This window comes from Pinus tabuliformis, chromosome 1_2, assembly GCF_031772625.1.
Source record: "Pinus tabuliformis cultivar Carrire ecotype Pingquan chromosome 1_2, CPIR1, whole genome shotgun sequence".
NCBI lineage: Eukaryota > Viridiplantae > Streptophyta > Pinopsida > Pinales > Pinaceae > Pinus > Pinus tabuliformis.
Genome location: NC_142298.1, coordinates 974,235,637 through 974,251,536, shown reverse-complemented (window position 1 = coordinate 974,251,536; position 15,900 = coordinate 974,235,637). Strand labels below are relative to the sequence as shown.

General features: G+C 36.3%; 1 long non-coding RNA gene across 1 annotated transcript in view; it reads left to right on the top strand.

Moving 5' to 3' along the window:
• Positions 1-7,792, top strand: part of LOC149209244 (uncharacterized) — a 158,952-nt gene extending 151,160 nt beyond the window's left edge. Inside the window, exon 3 of the long non-coding RNA XR_016252195.1 lies at positions 7,460-7,792. This is a non-coding gene — a long non-coding RNA (uncharacterized LOC149209244). The remainder of the gene's footprint in view (positions 1-7,459) is intronic.
• The last annotated feature ends 8,108 nt before the right edge of the window (positions 7,793-15,900 follow it).

Below are 15,900 nucleotides of genomic sequence, written 5' to 3'. Positions count from 1 at the left end.
TGAACTTAGGCGCTAAGCCAATGTTTGAAGTTTTCACATTAAAACTTAGGTTTTTTTTTGAAGAGGGGTTTATGAAATGAGATTAGTGTTTTGTGAGTGATATCGAGCAGATCTCAATACGTTTTGGAGGGAAATTAGTAAATGATTGGGAAAAAATGATGAAGGGGAGTTAGTCATGTCTCGCTTGAGCTGCTCCAAGAGTAACTGCTACAACACTTGTGATAGAGGTAAATTAACCATTTGAGAGACAAAATCAATCACAAGTCTCATTTTGCAACACCAAAACTGCCTACCCAGCCTACTTTGCCTAACATTTTTTCTTCTTTCTTTTGGGTGCACTTGGACTGGAAAACCTCATCAATTTTCTTTTTTTTGCATGATAAGCCTATCTAAGTCTACACTTATTTCTTCCAAGGGCTCAGATTAAATAATTGAGCTCTTTTGCTTCTCTACTTATCTACTTATTTACCAAGATTAAATAGTTTGGACAGATTTTATTCGCTATCACTAAAACATGAAATTGAAACATGAACTGGTCAGGATTAAGCTGTTTGGCCATCATCAATTGTGGCATGACATTAACAGGCTGCACACAATGCTCTATTTATAGAAAATGAAATAGTAGTGGCATTTGGACTTGCACACTTTCTGGTCTTTTTGTTTGGGGTTCATTTCTTTTCATTTTTTCTTTTGACCATTTATTTTTTCCACCCTTTGATTTTTCTTTTAGGGTATACCCTCTTTACATTTTTTAATTTTTTGATTTTTTCATAATATGGAAACCTTTACAGCAAGGAAAGGAATGAACATATTACAGAGTTCAGCCAGTCAATCATGAAATATGACACCTATTACTATAGGAGTATAACACTACCCACATATCAGATCATATCCATGAATGGCAGAAATGTCGTAGCTTGTGTAAAGCACAGTTTGAAGAAAAAGTCCTCCTCAACTTATTTTTGAGATCTCTCACATCGGAAATTTTGAAAGACGTGGAAAATTCATCCCCGCATAATGAGGAAGAAGCCATTAGCAAAGCTCAATAGTTAGAGCTTATATACACCCAGTCTAAATATATCTATCATGTGTTGCCATATGCCTCACACCTACAAACCTATAAATAAACACCAGGCGCATCCAATGTTAATGATGGATTGATAGGGTCCATAACCCAAAACCAATTGAGAAACACCTACCAGTACCATGGATACTCGTTCAATGGCCAAGAATTTGATGGTACACAAAACGAAACACCACTACAACAAAGAGGATACTACCCCAGTCAACCCACACCAATGTAGAATACAGTTAGTAGGGTTAACCAATATCAACCCTCACATGGAGGCCCATACCCTCCCCCATAGGGAAATCAATACTCCTCTAAGATACAGACACAATGTCCTCTTCCTAGAATCCACATACCAATCAGGGACAGGGAAATCAATATTCTCATTTCCTCGTACAACAACAGAATAACCCACCAGTGAAAAATAATGCAAGGGTTAATCTAGTGCATCCCTCTCTTTCTCAACAACAACAATCGAAGGAGAAAATGAACCAAGATAACCCACCTAATGTTGGTAAGAAAAAAACAAAGAGAAAAGAAAGGGGAGAGCCTGAACAAAGGGGAAACAACCAGCAACAACCACCGCATGCACCAGAAAGGGGAAGCCCTAACCGAGATCAAAGCCATGGGTCGACCAACAACAACCCATAGAGGCAAAACAAGAAAACAAGTCTACGGACTAATCATTCTTATGCCATCTGTGGGGAATATGGTCATTATACCCATCATTATCCTCGACTCCTTGAGTTGAAAAGGATACATGACAATAGGGGGAAGGGAGGTCAATAGACTATAGTAATGCAAGACCCTTTCTCCCACCAGGGACTGGTTAACACTCGTCAAAAACCATCCCATCCACATCCTTTTGGAGGGACCACCATAATAATTCTAATCTCGACATTTTCGTGACACACGAAGACATTCTCCTGCAAACGTGAAACAAAAGTTATGAAGCTCCCCTAGAGCCCAACCCATCCACCTTAACCACGACAACACCTACAACATCATTGACCATTCCTCGACCTCCTATAGAACCCATGCCAAAGATGGTCAAAGGACCTTTATGGAAAGAAGGACATAACTCAAAAGTTGCTCATATCTACAACATAGTCAATGACTTAGCACAATATCCCTTAGCTATGTCAGCATTAGAAGTCCTACAAACATGCCCAACCCTACAGAAATACCTACTTTCCATTCTAGACGCAATCGACCCGACCAATTCTCACCTAATGGTCTTTGACTTGGATAAAGCTACCCCATGACTACCATCAACTGTTGCTTTCCAAATCCTAGTCTCAGTCCAAAACATCACCATTCATCGTTGCATTTTCGATGAAGGGGAATCCACATGTATAATGCCCAAATATGTTTGGCATAAACTAGGATCCCACAAACTCAAACCTTATGACATCATGCTTAGAGCACACGATGGATGCCCTTCAGCCTCTGTAGGCCTATACCAAGGCATTCCAGTACAATTGGTTAGCAAAACCATACTAATAGATATTGAAGTATTAAATGCTCAGTTGAATTAAAATATCCTGCTGGGCCAAAGTTACATGTACGACATGTTAGTGGTTGCCTCATCTGTATTCAGGGTAATGATGTTCCCCCATGAAGGAAAAATCATCACAATAGATAAACTCACATATTATGAGAAGAAGACATTTCCTCCACTAGATGGTGTGCTATCTTTCGTCTCATCTTCTCCTAAATGGATCAACACTTACACTAAACTCATCCTGGGCCAATTTAAGCCATAAAAGCTCCTAGGGACATTCTCATGAGACCCTCTTGTGATAGAGGAGATTTATCCAACCACAAAAGCACCGTGTGCATGATGAGTTCATCAAATACCCCCAAGCTCAAGAACCCGTTTTGGATACCAACAACAATGTTGCTACCGATCCTAATTTCTTACCATATCCCATCACTCAAACACCCTTCTTATCCCCCCACCTGGTTTTATCTCGCACCAAGTCATCGCAACACTCTCATTTCCCCATATGGATCTGACAATACCGATCTAGTATCTGGCCCTATCAGCAAGCTCATGTATCACTACAACAAGCGTCAGTCCTATTCCTCCTCAAGATCACACACCATAACAAGCATCGCTTGCACCGACACCAGTTGGTCCCAGAAAAGGGATAAGAAAATAGGTGGAAGCTTCAAACACTCCCTCCTCGAGGGTCCCTCAACCCTGTGCTTTGTATGAAATAGTTGGGCACCCCACCAATATGTGACTTGAGTTAGACGAGCTCAAAGCTCTTGTGCATGCCCCAAAAGCGTCAGTGAACCCTCCTCCTCCTGATGGAGAAAAGAGGACACCCGCACGTCATAAGGCATTGTGCGCTAACCAAGCATGCGCCATATGTGCGGAATATGGGCACTACACTCATCATTACCCTGAAATCCCTCGATATTGAGATGCATTAGGTGCACTCACCCAAACCAATACCCCATTACTCCTAGTAGAGGATGGATCCAAAACCATTTTTTACGTCATGAGGGAAGAATATTCTTGCTCCTATCCCTCTTCTAGTCCATCAACCTCCCGCCATGATTGGAGGCAACCCGGATCAGTGACACCCCTACATACATCCATGTATGCTTTATGCGATGAACCAGATCATTTGATCAACCAATGTCCCGAATTAAGGGAATTTAACCGATTTTATCTGGTTACTGACGTTTCCCAAAGCACCAGACCTAGGAAAAAACATCACACTTGCCATATTTGTGTAGGAAATCATCATGTGCGACATTGTCCCCATCTTTCTAGATTTTGTTCTATGCTAGGATTCATGTGATGATTTATCGCTAAGAACTTTGATTTACTTGGATCAAATACCAAACCATTAGATTACACCACACCACAAGGGAATGAAGCATGTATGCCCATCATATGTGTGTTTGAGGAGAAAAGGTCGTGAGCAATTAAAAAAAGCCCCCATCATTACAACTCCTCTCACCATCATCAATCTAGATCAGGCAAAAAATGATCTAAGGTCATCTTGAAAAAGATATCAGCCGTCACATGTGCCCTATGTGATAAACCCAACCACTTGGTAAAGCAATGTCGTGAATTGAGTAAGTTTAATGACATATTTCGATTTGTGGTCCAAATTCCACAAGTCCATCTCTCCAATCAAGAGAAAATCACGCGTTGTTATTGTCGCATCTGATCTTAGTGACATCATATGAGGAATTGTCAGTACCTTCCACGTTTTGGCGTAGCCAAAGCAGCGTTGAGGCAAACCCACACTAGGATGTCACGTCACACCAACATTAAGATCCATGGATGACTACCACCTCAAGATGTCCCATCTCATGACGTCAACCAGGGGTCATCATGTCATACTATGAGCAATACCGCCACCCACACTATCTATTCACCAATTTAATGTGCACTGACAAAATAACTCAATGTGCATGTTATACATTCAAAAATACAATTTAAACAATAAAAAATTACACATTGTTTTTTTGTAGTCTAAAATAAATTTGCACCTGAAGGAATTTGATCCCTCTAGGCTCATGTTAGATCTCTGTTTTAATATGAATTAATATTGATCAATGTATATTTATAAATATATTAATAACAAGAAAACCAATTTAATGTGCACTGATAAAATAGCTCAATGCTCATGTTATGTAATCTCTATAACATTCAAAAATACAATTTAAGCAATAAAAATTACACATTGTGTTTTTGCACTATAAAATAAATTTGAACCTAAAGAAATTTGATCTCTCTGGGCTCATGTTAGAACCTTGATTAAGATGGATCTATACTGGTTTAGTTTAAATGCATATCCTTATATTTTTCCAATATTAACCCAATGCAAATAAAAAATATGAGTTATTTATATTATATATATATATAAAACAAATTATTAGGAAAAAATTAGATTACCCAACACTATCATTCCACGGTCTGTAAAAATTGGTTGCTGAACCTGACCATAATTAATATACAAAACTTTTAAGGAACATAATGCAAACTCTTCCCTCAATGTTTTCGAAGGTCTTACTTGACAGGCCTGACCTTTATCGAATTATGATCATAAAGCATCTTGAGTGAGGTGTATTGAGTGAAGCCGTCTTATCATACCTTCCCAGACTTAAACCCCAGATGAAGTCAGGTAAGGCAGTAAAAGAATGCGTGGAACCACAATGCAAACAATTTTCAGTTAACACAGTAATAAATCTAAGCCAACAGCAAAAGCAAGTTTAATATCTAACATAATACTGGAGAAAAGAGATAAACTCACATAAAACTCCCTTAATTTTTATGTGTAAGTTTCTATATGATAGTTAATGCCAGATACATGGTTAAAATTGAAATGAAATCTGTGATATCTGCATGTTTTCTTCATATAAATCACAATAATACACTAGCAGCAGACAGGAAAACTAGAATAGTTGTAGGTATGCTGCAAGGAATGGAATTTTTTTCATATATTCAAACGCTTTGTACATCAGGATCCAACAAAAAAGTAACTAAAAATATGGCACTTTCCTGCACATGATTTGAAAAATAACTTTGGCTTTCCCCAAAACGCAATCTCATAACCTAAGCTAGCTGGAATCCTTAACAATTGGTACAATATACTCTGAGGAAGATCTCCCTGGTTCTCAGACCTAACATAAGCTAGTTGGAATCTTTAACAATTTGTACAATTGTCTCTGAGGAAGATCTCCCTGGTTCCTCTGAGGCACTCAAATTTACTTTCAACATTGGCATATGAAATCATGATCTTCCTGGTAATCTAGATCCGGCTCTACTGTAAATAAACAGAACAGAAAGCAGTAGCCTCCTCAATCAGAAACTTTCAGAACTGATCAGTAGCAACAAGGATGTTGCACATAAATAAGATACCTAGCCTAGCTCCCAACTGCCAACTGGTACTATTTGTGCAGCAAACCTGCAACTAAAATGCTAGGCATTATCTGGCCCAACTTGATAGTTTCCTCCATCATCAAAGTTCAGAGCATAGCTTAGAGCATCATATCTGAATGTCATATGTGATTCTGGCTTTGGCTTTATCATTCTACTTAGTTCTGTCCTCATCTTCCAGCATACATTCTTCCAGCTTAATCTTCTGCAACATCTCAGCATCAATCCATCCTCATTATCAATTGCTAAAGCTCTGCACAGAGAGTTCTTCTGGGCACTGACCCACCTCCATGCCCATTGCCAAGGTTTTCTGTGTCTGCCCAGAGATGTATACTTCGATGGGGATTCTCCACAGTCAGATTCATCACAGATTTGATGATAACCATCTTCTACGTTGAAACAATGTGCCATGATGAGGGGAAGATCTTTCCTTCTTTGAGTCGATCTATCGTTGATCAGGGACAGCTCCTTCCAGATCTCACTGTAGGTTTTCAAAACTCACAACACGCCTTCAGACACTGCAATATCCTCCATTCTTTTATTACAAGTAAAATTGTACAATGGCCATTGATTGTTTTTACCATATCTTACCATTCAAGGCTCCTATTTAATCCCTGCATCTGAAAATCAAGGGCATCAACAACTTACAGTGCCAAAATTATACACAATCCAAAGCCCATGCTGCCATTTCATTGCAGGTAGACAGATGGCAAAGTCCCCACAAAGTGGAGGAATCTTAGCAAGGACTTCTCTTTCACATGATCCTCAAGGCATTTCCAGTGGGCTTATCCCATATTCAACCCATCATAAATCAACGATCCAACTACTTCCATGATTCTCAAGGCATTGCCAGTGGGCTATCCCATTTTCAAACCATCATAAATCAACGCTCCAACTACTTAAATTTTCAAGCCACAATTCATAATTTACAGCAAAAACCCAGTTCATGACCATAATGAAAAAGATAAATCCACTTTATCTCAAAGTACTTGCACACTATTACACATCTATTACTTTTTATTTAACAAGAAATGTCAAGACACTAACTTGCAATTTACTTTTTATTTAACAAGAAATGTCAGAGACACTAACTTGCAATTTACTGCTTCACTATTAACCTAAACAGTTAACAACGGAGTTGTTTTTAGTTCGATGTTTTTGGAAGTTTTTATGGTAAGTTTTTTCGGTCAAATTTTTCTAAAATTTTAGAAATTTTATTGAAATCATAATCTTGATTGGTAATCCTGTGTCTGAATCTATATTTACAATCAAAAAACTAATTTCAATAACACAAATCAAAATTTCGCCTCAAATTTTTCTACCAAATTCTGATACGGGAAAGTCCAAAAAAATCATATTAAAAACAACTCCGTTAACCACTCTCTATAGTGATTTAGATTTTACTATATTTTTATGGATGCCTTTTAATTATTCTCCTTCTATGGATGAATTTTAATTAATCTCCTGTTGGCGTTATTTTCCAGGTGTATTTTACATGCAGGAGTCCAAAGCTAGCTTCTGCCACTTCATTACCATATTAAATAAACGAAAGAGGCCAAGTGATAAAACCATCGATATTGCCTTTATGCGGTAGGTATCAGTTGCTTTGGAACGGGGAATCCATGAGCATTGGAAAAAGAACCATAATTATCACACCCTTAATCATATGCAGAGAATATGGCAGCTCTCACATGGCTTTGGTTAGCTATATTGTTTGGTACTTCAATTTATCATTTCTTTGACCAGCTGGATTGTGCATGAGTTTCATAATTATTATCCACTTTATTATACACAAGATGCTGCTGTTCTCAAATGACTTGGGCTTATAAACCTTTTCTCATTTTTATGCTTTAATGTAAGGTTGGTTGCATTGATTTTGAGAAGTTGGAGCTCAGCATGAAGCTTTAACTTTTTCCTTTTATCTCAATTCACATATTATTGAAAGGGATAGGGTTTTAGGTTTAAAATAGTTGTTAGGAATGTGTATGGTTTGGATTTTTTTAATTTTTTCTTTATGCGATATATATTATTTGATTTATGTTGGTGTAGTTTTTATTAACAAATTCAAATTATGAGAGAGTTGAAGATGGAATCAGTTATAAAAATAAAAATTGTTTGAAACACATTTAAATTTACTAAATTATAGAGAAATCATTTTTCTATGATTTTAATTTAAATACTCAAATATAAACAAAAACATTATACTATAATAAAAGATAATTTTCTTGTTTGTCAATTTGTATGTGTATGACTATAGGTTTAACTTTTGGCTTGAGAAACCATGACTCACGACATCTAAGCTGTCAAAATCACAAGGGGATTGCACTAGGCCTGGGCCACACCAACCCTCAACATGATTGGATTTTTTCCCATGGGGATCACACCCGGCCTAGGCCACACCAACCCTTAATATGATTGGATTTTTTCCCACAAGGATCCCACTTGGCCTAAGGCCCACACCAACAGAGTTCCAAAGGCTCCACCTTCACATCACATAGTGATTTAACAATACACCCCATCACCATCTATTCTACCCTAAGTGAGATAATAAAAGATAAATCTTATTGTAGTCTTTGGGATTTGAAGCTTCGTGGAAGAAATAACATCTCATGTGCCAACCACAACATGCCAACAACTGAGTCATCCTTTATCCCATAAACAAGAAAATATCATATATAAAATAACATAACCTTAAAATAAATTAATATTGTTATTGTCAAAACCTAAAATTATAAATTAACGATAAAATAAATAACATATAAATTTCACACTTACTTCATTCTATCCATTATCTCTCCTATTTAATAATTAAAAAATTAACTATTTAATTTTTTATTAAATAATTAGGAATTCTTGATGTAACTTTGAATATTACAAATTACGATCTTTATTTATTTTAATGTTTTAATAATAGAAATGCTCGCAATTTGATTTTTGTATATTAATGGTAACTTGTTCAAAAAGTTTTATGGCATATACGTTTTCAATTTCCAAGGTCTTCAAGTGTCATAATTATGACAAGTATAACGGAAACAATATTATCATGTACACATCATATTAAATGAAATTAACACCACTGCATATGTAATTTACTTATTTCCACCACTCAAACGTTAGATGTGTATCTCTCTGCTTTTACATTTTAAAAGGCCTTTACTTTAGATACCATTATTTAAGGGAATAATATTTATCAAGTCAGGTTTAACATTGATTACTTAAGGAATAATATTTATAAAGTTACCTTTAACATTGATTACAATAAGAATGGTTTTTGCATAAAAACCAAAATTAATGGGCAACAAGAAGCAAGATTTGCTTTCTAACCATAAACTAGCATTGATTTTGAAAGATACTTGCAACTAAAATGCTTGGTATAGCATTGATTTTGAAAGATACTTGCAACTAAAATGCTTAGTATATAATCATTTAGTTAGATATTTTTATGATAAAAATTGAGTAGATATTTTTATTATTAAAATTGAGTGAATAATTTTCAACATCATATTTAAATTTAATTAATAATAATTTTAACTTAATCATATTTCTTAACTCTACTATGATGTTTTACAAGACATGATATTATTGTACAACATTCTAATATGAAATAATTTTTATTATCCTTATAAAATGAATAAATGAATGATATTTTAATGTCCACGAGACTAAAAATACTCTATGGGACTCTAGCCTCCCTATTTTCACCTTTTGCAATTCAGTGTTTTTCTTATTCAAAGTGATGATGCACGGGCCCAACCTTCTAAAAATCCCCTCACTAAAAAGACAATGCTAAGGGATTGATGCTAACATATTGCCATAATTGTTTGAAAGCATCACATTCCAAAATGAAATGTTTTTCTGATTTTACTACCCCATAAGTGCAAAATGTACACACCCATTCTTCTCAAGTTTCTTTAGGTCTTTTCCACCATTCCGTTTCACACCGAAGTTGATGCGAGTTAGTTCTTAATTTAGCAATAAGAATTTTTTCTCTCCACGAAATGCTAGTTGCAATGTACTCTTTTTGTTGGAGATCATAGGTGGGGTTGAAATCCTCAACATAGTACTTCTTCCTTATGCCCAACTCTTTTCCCCATATACACTTACGAAACTTCTCCATAACAAAATTCTTTAACTCCTTGCTATTTGAGGGACAAGAATTGAGGTAGATATCCATTTTTGTATCCATTTGTTGTTTTATCTCATCTATGCTTTTGTTCTTTCACTCATGCCTTCATTGAAGATAACTTTAGGCCATCTACCTACTCTTAGTTGCTCAATTTTTTTTTAGATATATTATAAGACACACCATAGCATTTGCTTCGATGGGAGGTGCTCCTGTTTCACTCAACATTATCTCATAAGGAACCAAACTTTTCATTTGAACTTTCTCATAATCAAGCGTTTTTGGATTTTCTCAATTTGTTTGCATTTTGAGACGGGGGTATTGCTAGCCCATAATTCACATCCATATAGTATCACTGGACAAATTGGGAGTCCAAAAAGTACTTTAATCATTTTCCAATCCCATAAATCTGCATCTCTACATATGTTTTGAAATGCGTATAATTCTTTCCACCCTCCTAAAATTCCCTTCTTTCTGCAGTCCTCCCAATTAAGCTTGTTGTTGAAATCAATTCCGAGGTACTTGTACTCATTTACTTCTTCAATTATTTTACCCTCAAATAATAGCTCTTGGGAAAAGTCGTCTAGGGTTTGTAGGGCTAAATGCTCCTTAAACCAGGTTATGTGTTAAAAGCCTAGCAAGGGCTCAATTGGATAAAACCCAGAGCTAAATGTTTCCTTTGAAGTAAAATCCCTAATAAGGGATGGATCAAGAAATGTCTTAGGTTTATGAATAGAACCCTAGAAATACACTTTTAAGAAATCATAGAAACCCTAGATTGACCAATTTGACATTATGATCTTGTGTTTGTATATCTTGCTTGGTTGTACTTGCTCATGAGAACTACAGGCACGTAATGAAGGTTGTCAAAATTATGAAAGCAATATGAGAAGGATGGTAAAACAAGACTTGTGCTTGATGATGACTCCTTGATAATGATGAGAATAATGGAAAGAGGGAGTTGTTAAGACCCTAATGACATTGAATCTTCTAGGTGTTGGACTGTTAATTATAAATAAAATCATTTGTTGTTTTAAGAAAAAAGGGAACCCATTGCTACAGGAGAATCTAGGGCAAAAATTACGCTAGTCCGTTACTTAAAAACACATTAGAATCCAGGGGGGAGAATCAATGAAGGAGAATTTTCTATTGAATAAAACCTAGAGAGTAGTATTCTATGCAAAGGAAATCTAGGTTTGGGCCCTCCTCGAGTTGTTTATTTGTTTGTTGGTCCAATGGTATCTATGTTAGGGTTCGATATAGGAGCTACTTATAAGTCTCATGGAGTATTTTTGAGTGAGACCACGAGAAAATACAAGGTCTTACCAATCTCATATTTGAAGAAACTTGGACATCTACATGTTACATGTTCCCCCAAGTATGATGGGACAATAGAGAAGATAAAATCTACCCTCTAAGTTCGAAAATGTCCCTTCAAAAAAAGCTAAAATCTCTAGTGTGGTTAACACAGGAATTTGAAGATAGAGCCACTTGAAATGTGGTAAATGTAGTAAAGATCCTATTGATTTTATAGTAAATAAGGCATATGAACATGAGGTGCTCTAAATTGGTCTCCTAAAGGTGGAAAAATTGGGCACAAGTTATATCCAAGTGAGGAAGGTGGTGATTAATCAATCCAAAGCTGATGAAATCCAAAGCAAAAATTTCCAAGGAAGATCCTTAGGTCATGAATCTAGTGTTTGCACATATATGCAAGCCTAACCACTACATGAAATGTTTAGAATAGAAAGTATCTTTGGGCTAAGATCCTCAAGGGGTGAAATCTAAGTAACCTAGAGATATACTACTTGTATATGTCCCTGTAATTACCTAGTTTAAAACATGTCTAGATGATAGGAGAGAAATAAAGCATATCAAGAGTACATACAAGGGTAAATATGACTAGCAGAGATGGGCTTTTTCTAAAGTAAATTGGAGGCCTTGGAAAACTAAAAACGAATCCATCCAAGGGGCCCTACATAAGAAAAAATCTTGAAAGAATAGAGAGTTAGGTAGGGGTATCGATCCCCACCGAGAACAAGGTCACCAAGAGTTTGGACTCTATTAAGGAAAGATACAATTCTATAAATTCTTTGATGTGTAATGGATGGGCCCTAAACTCTATTTAAGTGATGCACTAAGGAAATGCTAGTTTGCAACTAATCCCAACCAGCTTAAAGAAATCTAGGTCCCTAAACCTTAGGACCATAAAAGGAAATGGATTTGATGATTATGTCTTTCCAACACCATTATCTGACCAATGATCACCGATAGTAGACATATACAAAGGTGTGTTATTAATTCCATTTGACTAAAAATATGTTATACATCTATTGGTTAATTATTGAATCTAGGGTCTTGTCATTTAGGCTCTTTCTAATTTAGAACCTGAGTGAGTTGAGATGAAGCTGAAAGATAAGGTCTTGATTGTTTGAGTATGTTGATCTATGAAATCTAGCCAAGGGTTGAATTAGAAGGATCTATGGTCTGTACCCTAGGATTGATTTCTTATTCTATAAATAAACCAAAACCCTAACCCATGCATTATGATGTGAATGAGGTTGTCTTACAATATTGTAGGATGAAGTTGACAAAGTGGGTGCATGTAGTCCATGAATTAAGAAGGACTCCAAGCACTATAATAACTAACAAATAATTCACAATTGACTAGCAAATAATTGTGTTATGAAACCAGCTCACAAAAAGATAGAAAAGATAGATCAACGCCTTAGAATTCAGCCTCTTCGAGGGGGCAACCTCCTTTACATTACACAAATGAATGATTCTTTGATGATTCAAATGAAAAAACCTCCTTTCTATATATAGGAGTCTAAGGAGTCACAATATAATCCAACGGACCTAACAATAATAATATAAAGGCACAAAAATAACAATAGAGGGATTCTATGGGGCACAATAATAACAATATGGGGACAATAGGGGCACAACAATATTAATAAGGGATACAACTACAATAGTAATGGGGTAATCACTAGTATTATAGGGACCTAACATGCCCCTCTCCTTCAAAAAAGTGTTGTCCTCAACGCTTGAGTAGTTCTGGATGCTTCTGTATAAAATTCTCATCCTCCCATGTGGAATCTTCAGCGGATAAGTTCTTCCACTTGATGAGATACTCTGAAATTGATCGATTTCGTAGCTGTCGAGTTCTTGTTTCTATGACTGCTTCCAGTTCCAATATAATTTTTCCTTCCTCATCAAGTTCTGGCAATATTGTTTGAACTGGGAGCTTTTCGCCTATAACCTTCTTTAAACATGAAACATGGAAAACTGGGTGCACTCGAGAAGCTGCAGGAAGCTCCAATTTGTATGCCATAGTACCAATCTTTTGCAACACCTTGTACGTACCATAATACTTTGGTGATAATTTATTATCCTTCTTAGCTTGCTTGAGGGACATTTGTTTATATGGTTATAGCCGTAGGAATACCCAATCACCTACATCAAAACTTCTTTCGTTGCGATGTTGATCTGCCTGTTGTTTCATTCCATTCTGTGCCAACACGAGGTTATCATTTAAGAGTTGGAGGACTTGTTGTTGATGCTTGATGTGATGTTCCACTGCTTGAACCTTAGAATTTTCTCTTAAATATGATGTGATGGATGGTGGCTGATATCCATAAAGTGCCATAAATCGGGTCATTTTTGTTGTTGTATGGAAGGAAGTGTTATACCACCATTCAGCCAGAGGCAACCATTTGACCCATTGTGTCTGTTTATCAGATACAAAGCAATGAAGATATCATTCCAAACATTTGTTTACTATCTCAGTTTGCCCATTAGATTGAGGATGATAATATGAGCTATGAGCTAACTGAGTACCAAGACAAGAAAATAATTCTGTCCAAAAATTTCCAGTGAAAATGGGATCTCTGTCACTTACAATAATCTTTGAGTTTCCATGTAGCTTTTGAATTGTTTCCATAAATGCAGTAGAAACTATACTGGCTTTAAATGGATGTGATAATGCACAAAAGTGTTCATACTTGGTAAGTTTGTCAACTACCACCATGATGACACTCTTTCCCTCAGACTTGGGTAAACTTGTGATAGAATCCATTGAAACCTCCTCCCAACGTTGGCTTGGAATGGATAAAGGTTGTAATAGACCCGGGGTCTTAATTGTTTCAACTTTATTTTGTTGGCAAACCAAACATTCTGCCAAAAACTTTTGAATATCCGACTTAAGGCCATCCCAAAAAAATTCCTTCTTAACCCTGTGGTAAGTTTTTAAAAATCCTGAGTGCCCTCCTAAGGGAGAAGTGTGCAATTCCATAAGAATCTTTTGTTTGAGTTGGGAATTCTTACAGAGGTATAAGCGATCTTTGTACCATAACGAATCATTTTGCCAGCTAAATGTATCAGATGTACTAGAATCTTGTTGTAACTTTTGAATAAGTGCCCACACTTCTTCATCATTCTTCCATTCCTCCCTTGCTTCGTTTATCCAATTTTGTTGGATAATAGAAATGGCGCACAACAATGCTTCCACATCCTCATCCTTTCTTGAGAGTGCATCTGCCACCACATTTTGCTTCCCTTTTTTGTAGATGATTTCAAAGTCATAACCCAACATCTTTGTGACCCACTTTTGTTGCTCTTCAGAGGATAATCTTTGTTCTAAAAAGTATTTAAGGCTATCATGATCCATTTTTACCTTGAAGTGTCTTCCCATTAGGTAGGGTCACCATTTCTTAAGTGCATGTAGTATTGCCAACATTTCCTTCTCATAAATAGCTTTGTGTAAAAACTTTCCCTTGATTGGACGACTTTCAAAAGCAATGGGTCTTTCATCTTGCATTAAAACAACACCAATTCCATTTCGTGAAGCATCACATTCCACAATAAAGGTTTTTGTGAAGTCCGGTGTAGCTAAGACTGATGCTTGGCACATTTCCTCTTTAAGATGTTCGAAGGCCTTTGTTGCTTCTGGAGTCCATGAAAATGCATCTTTCTTCAATAATGTTGTTAGAGGTGCTGCTATTCTCCCATAATTCTTAACAAACTTGCGATAATACCCTATCAACCCGAGAAATCCTCGCAGATGCTTTATGGATGTGGGGATTTTCCATTCCTTAATGGCTTTAATTTTGCTAGGGTCTACCTTAACTCCTTCATGAGATACAATATGACCCAGATATTCCACCTCTTGTACTCCAAAGAAACATTTGGATCTTTTTGCATATAATTGTTTCACCTCCAATAGTTGTAGCACCCTATCAACATGTTCAACATGATCCTTCCAAGACTTGTTGTAGATTAGTATATCATCAAAAAATACTAACACAAATTTTCTAAGGAAGGGTTTGAAAATGGAATTCATCAAACCTTGAAATGTAGAAGGTGCATTGGTAAGGCCAAAAGGCATGACCAAAAATTCATAATGACCCTCATGAGTTCTAAATGTTGTTTTCGGAATGTCTTCAGTCTTCATTCTAATTTTATGATATCCTGAATGAAGATCCAACTTGGTGAAGTAAATTGATCCATGCAATTCATCCAGTAATTCATAAATTACAGGAATGGGAAACTTATCTTTAATAGTGAGCTTGTTGAGCTCCCTATAAACCGGACACATGCACCATGATCCATCTTTCTTGTGCACCAGTACTACTGGAGAAGAGAAAGAACTTTGACTAGGTTGAATTATACCAGCCTCTAGCATTTTTGCAACCATATGTTCAATTTCATTCTTTTGGGCATAGGGATATCTGTACGGCCTGATGTTTGGAGGAACACTTCCTGGAATCAGATGAATAGCATGATCATGATCACGAATAG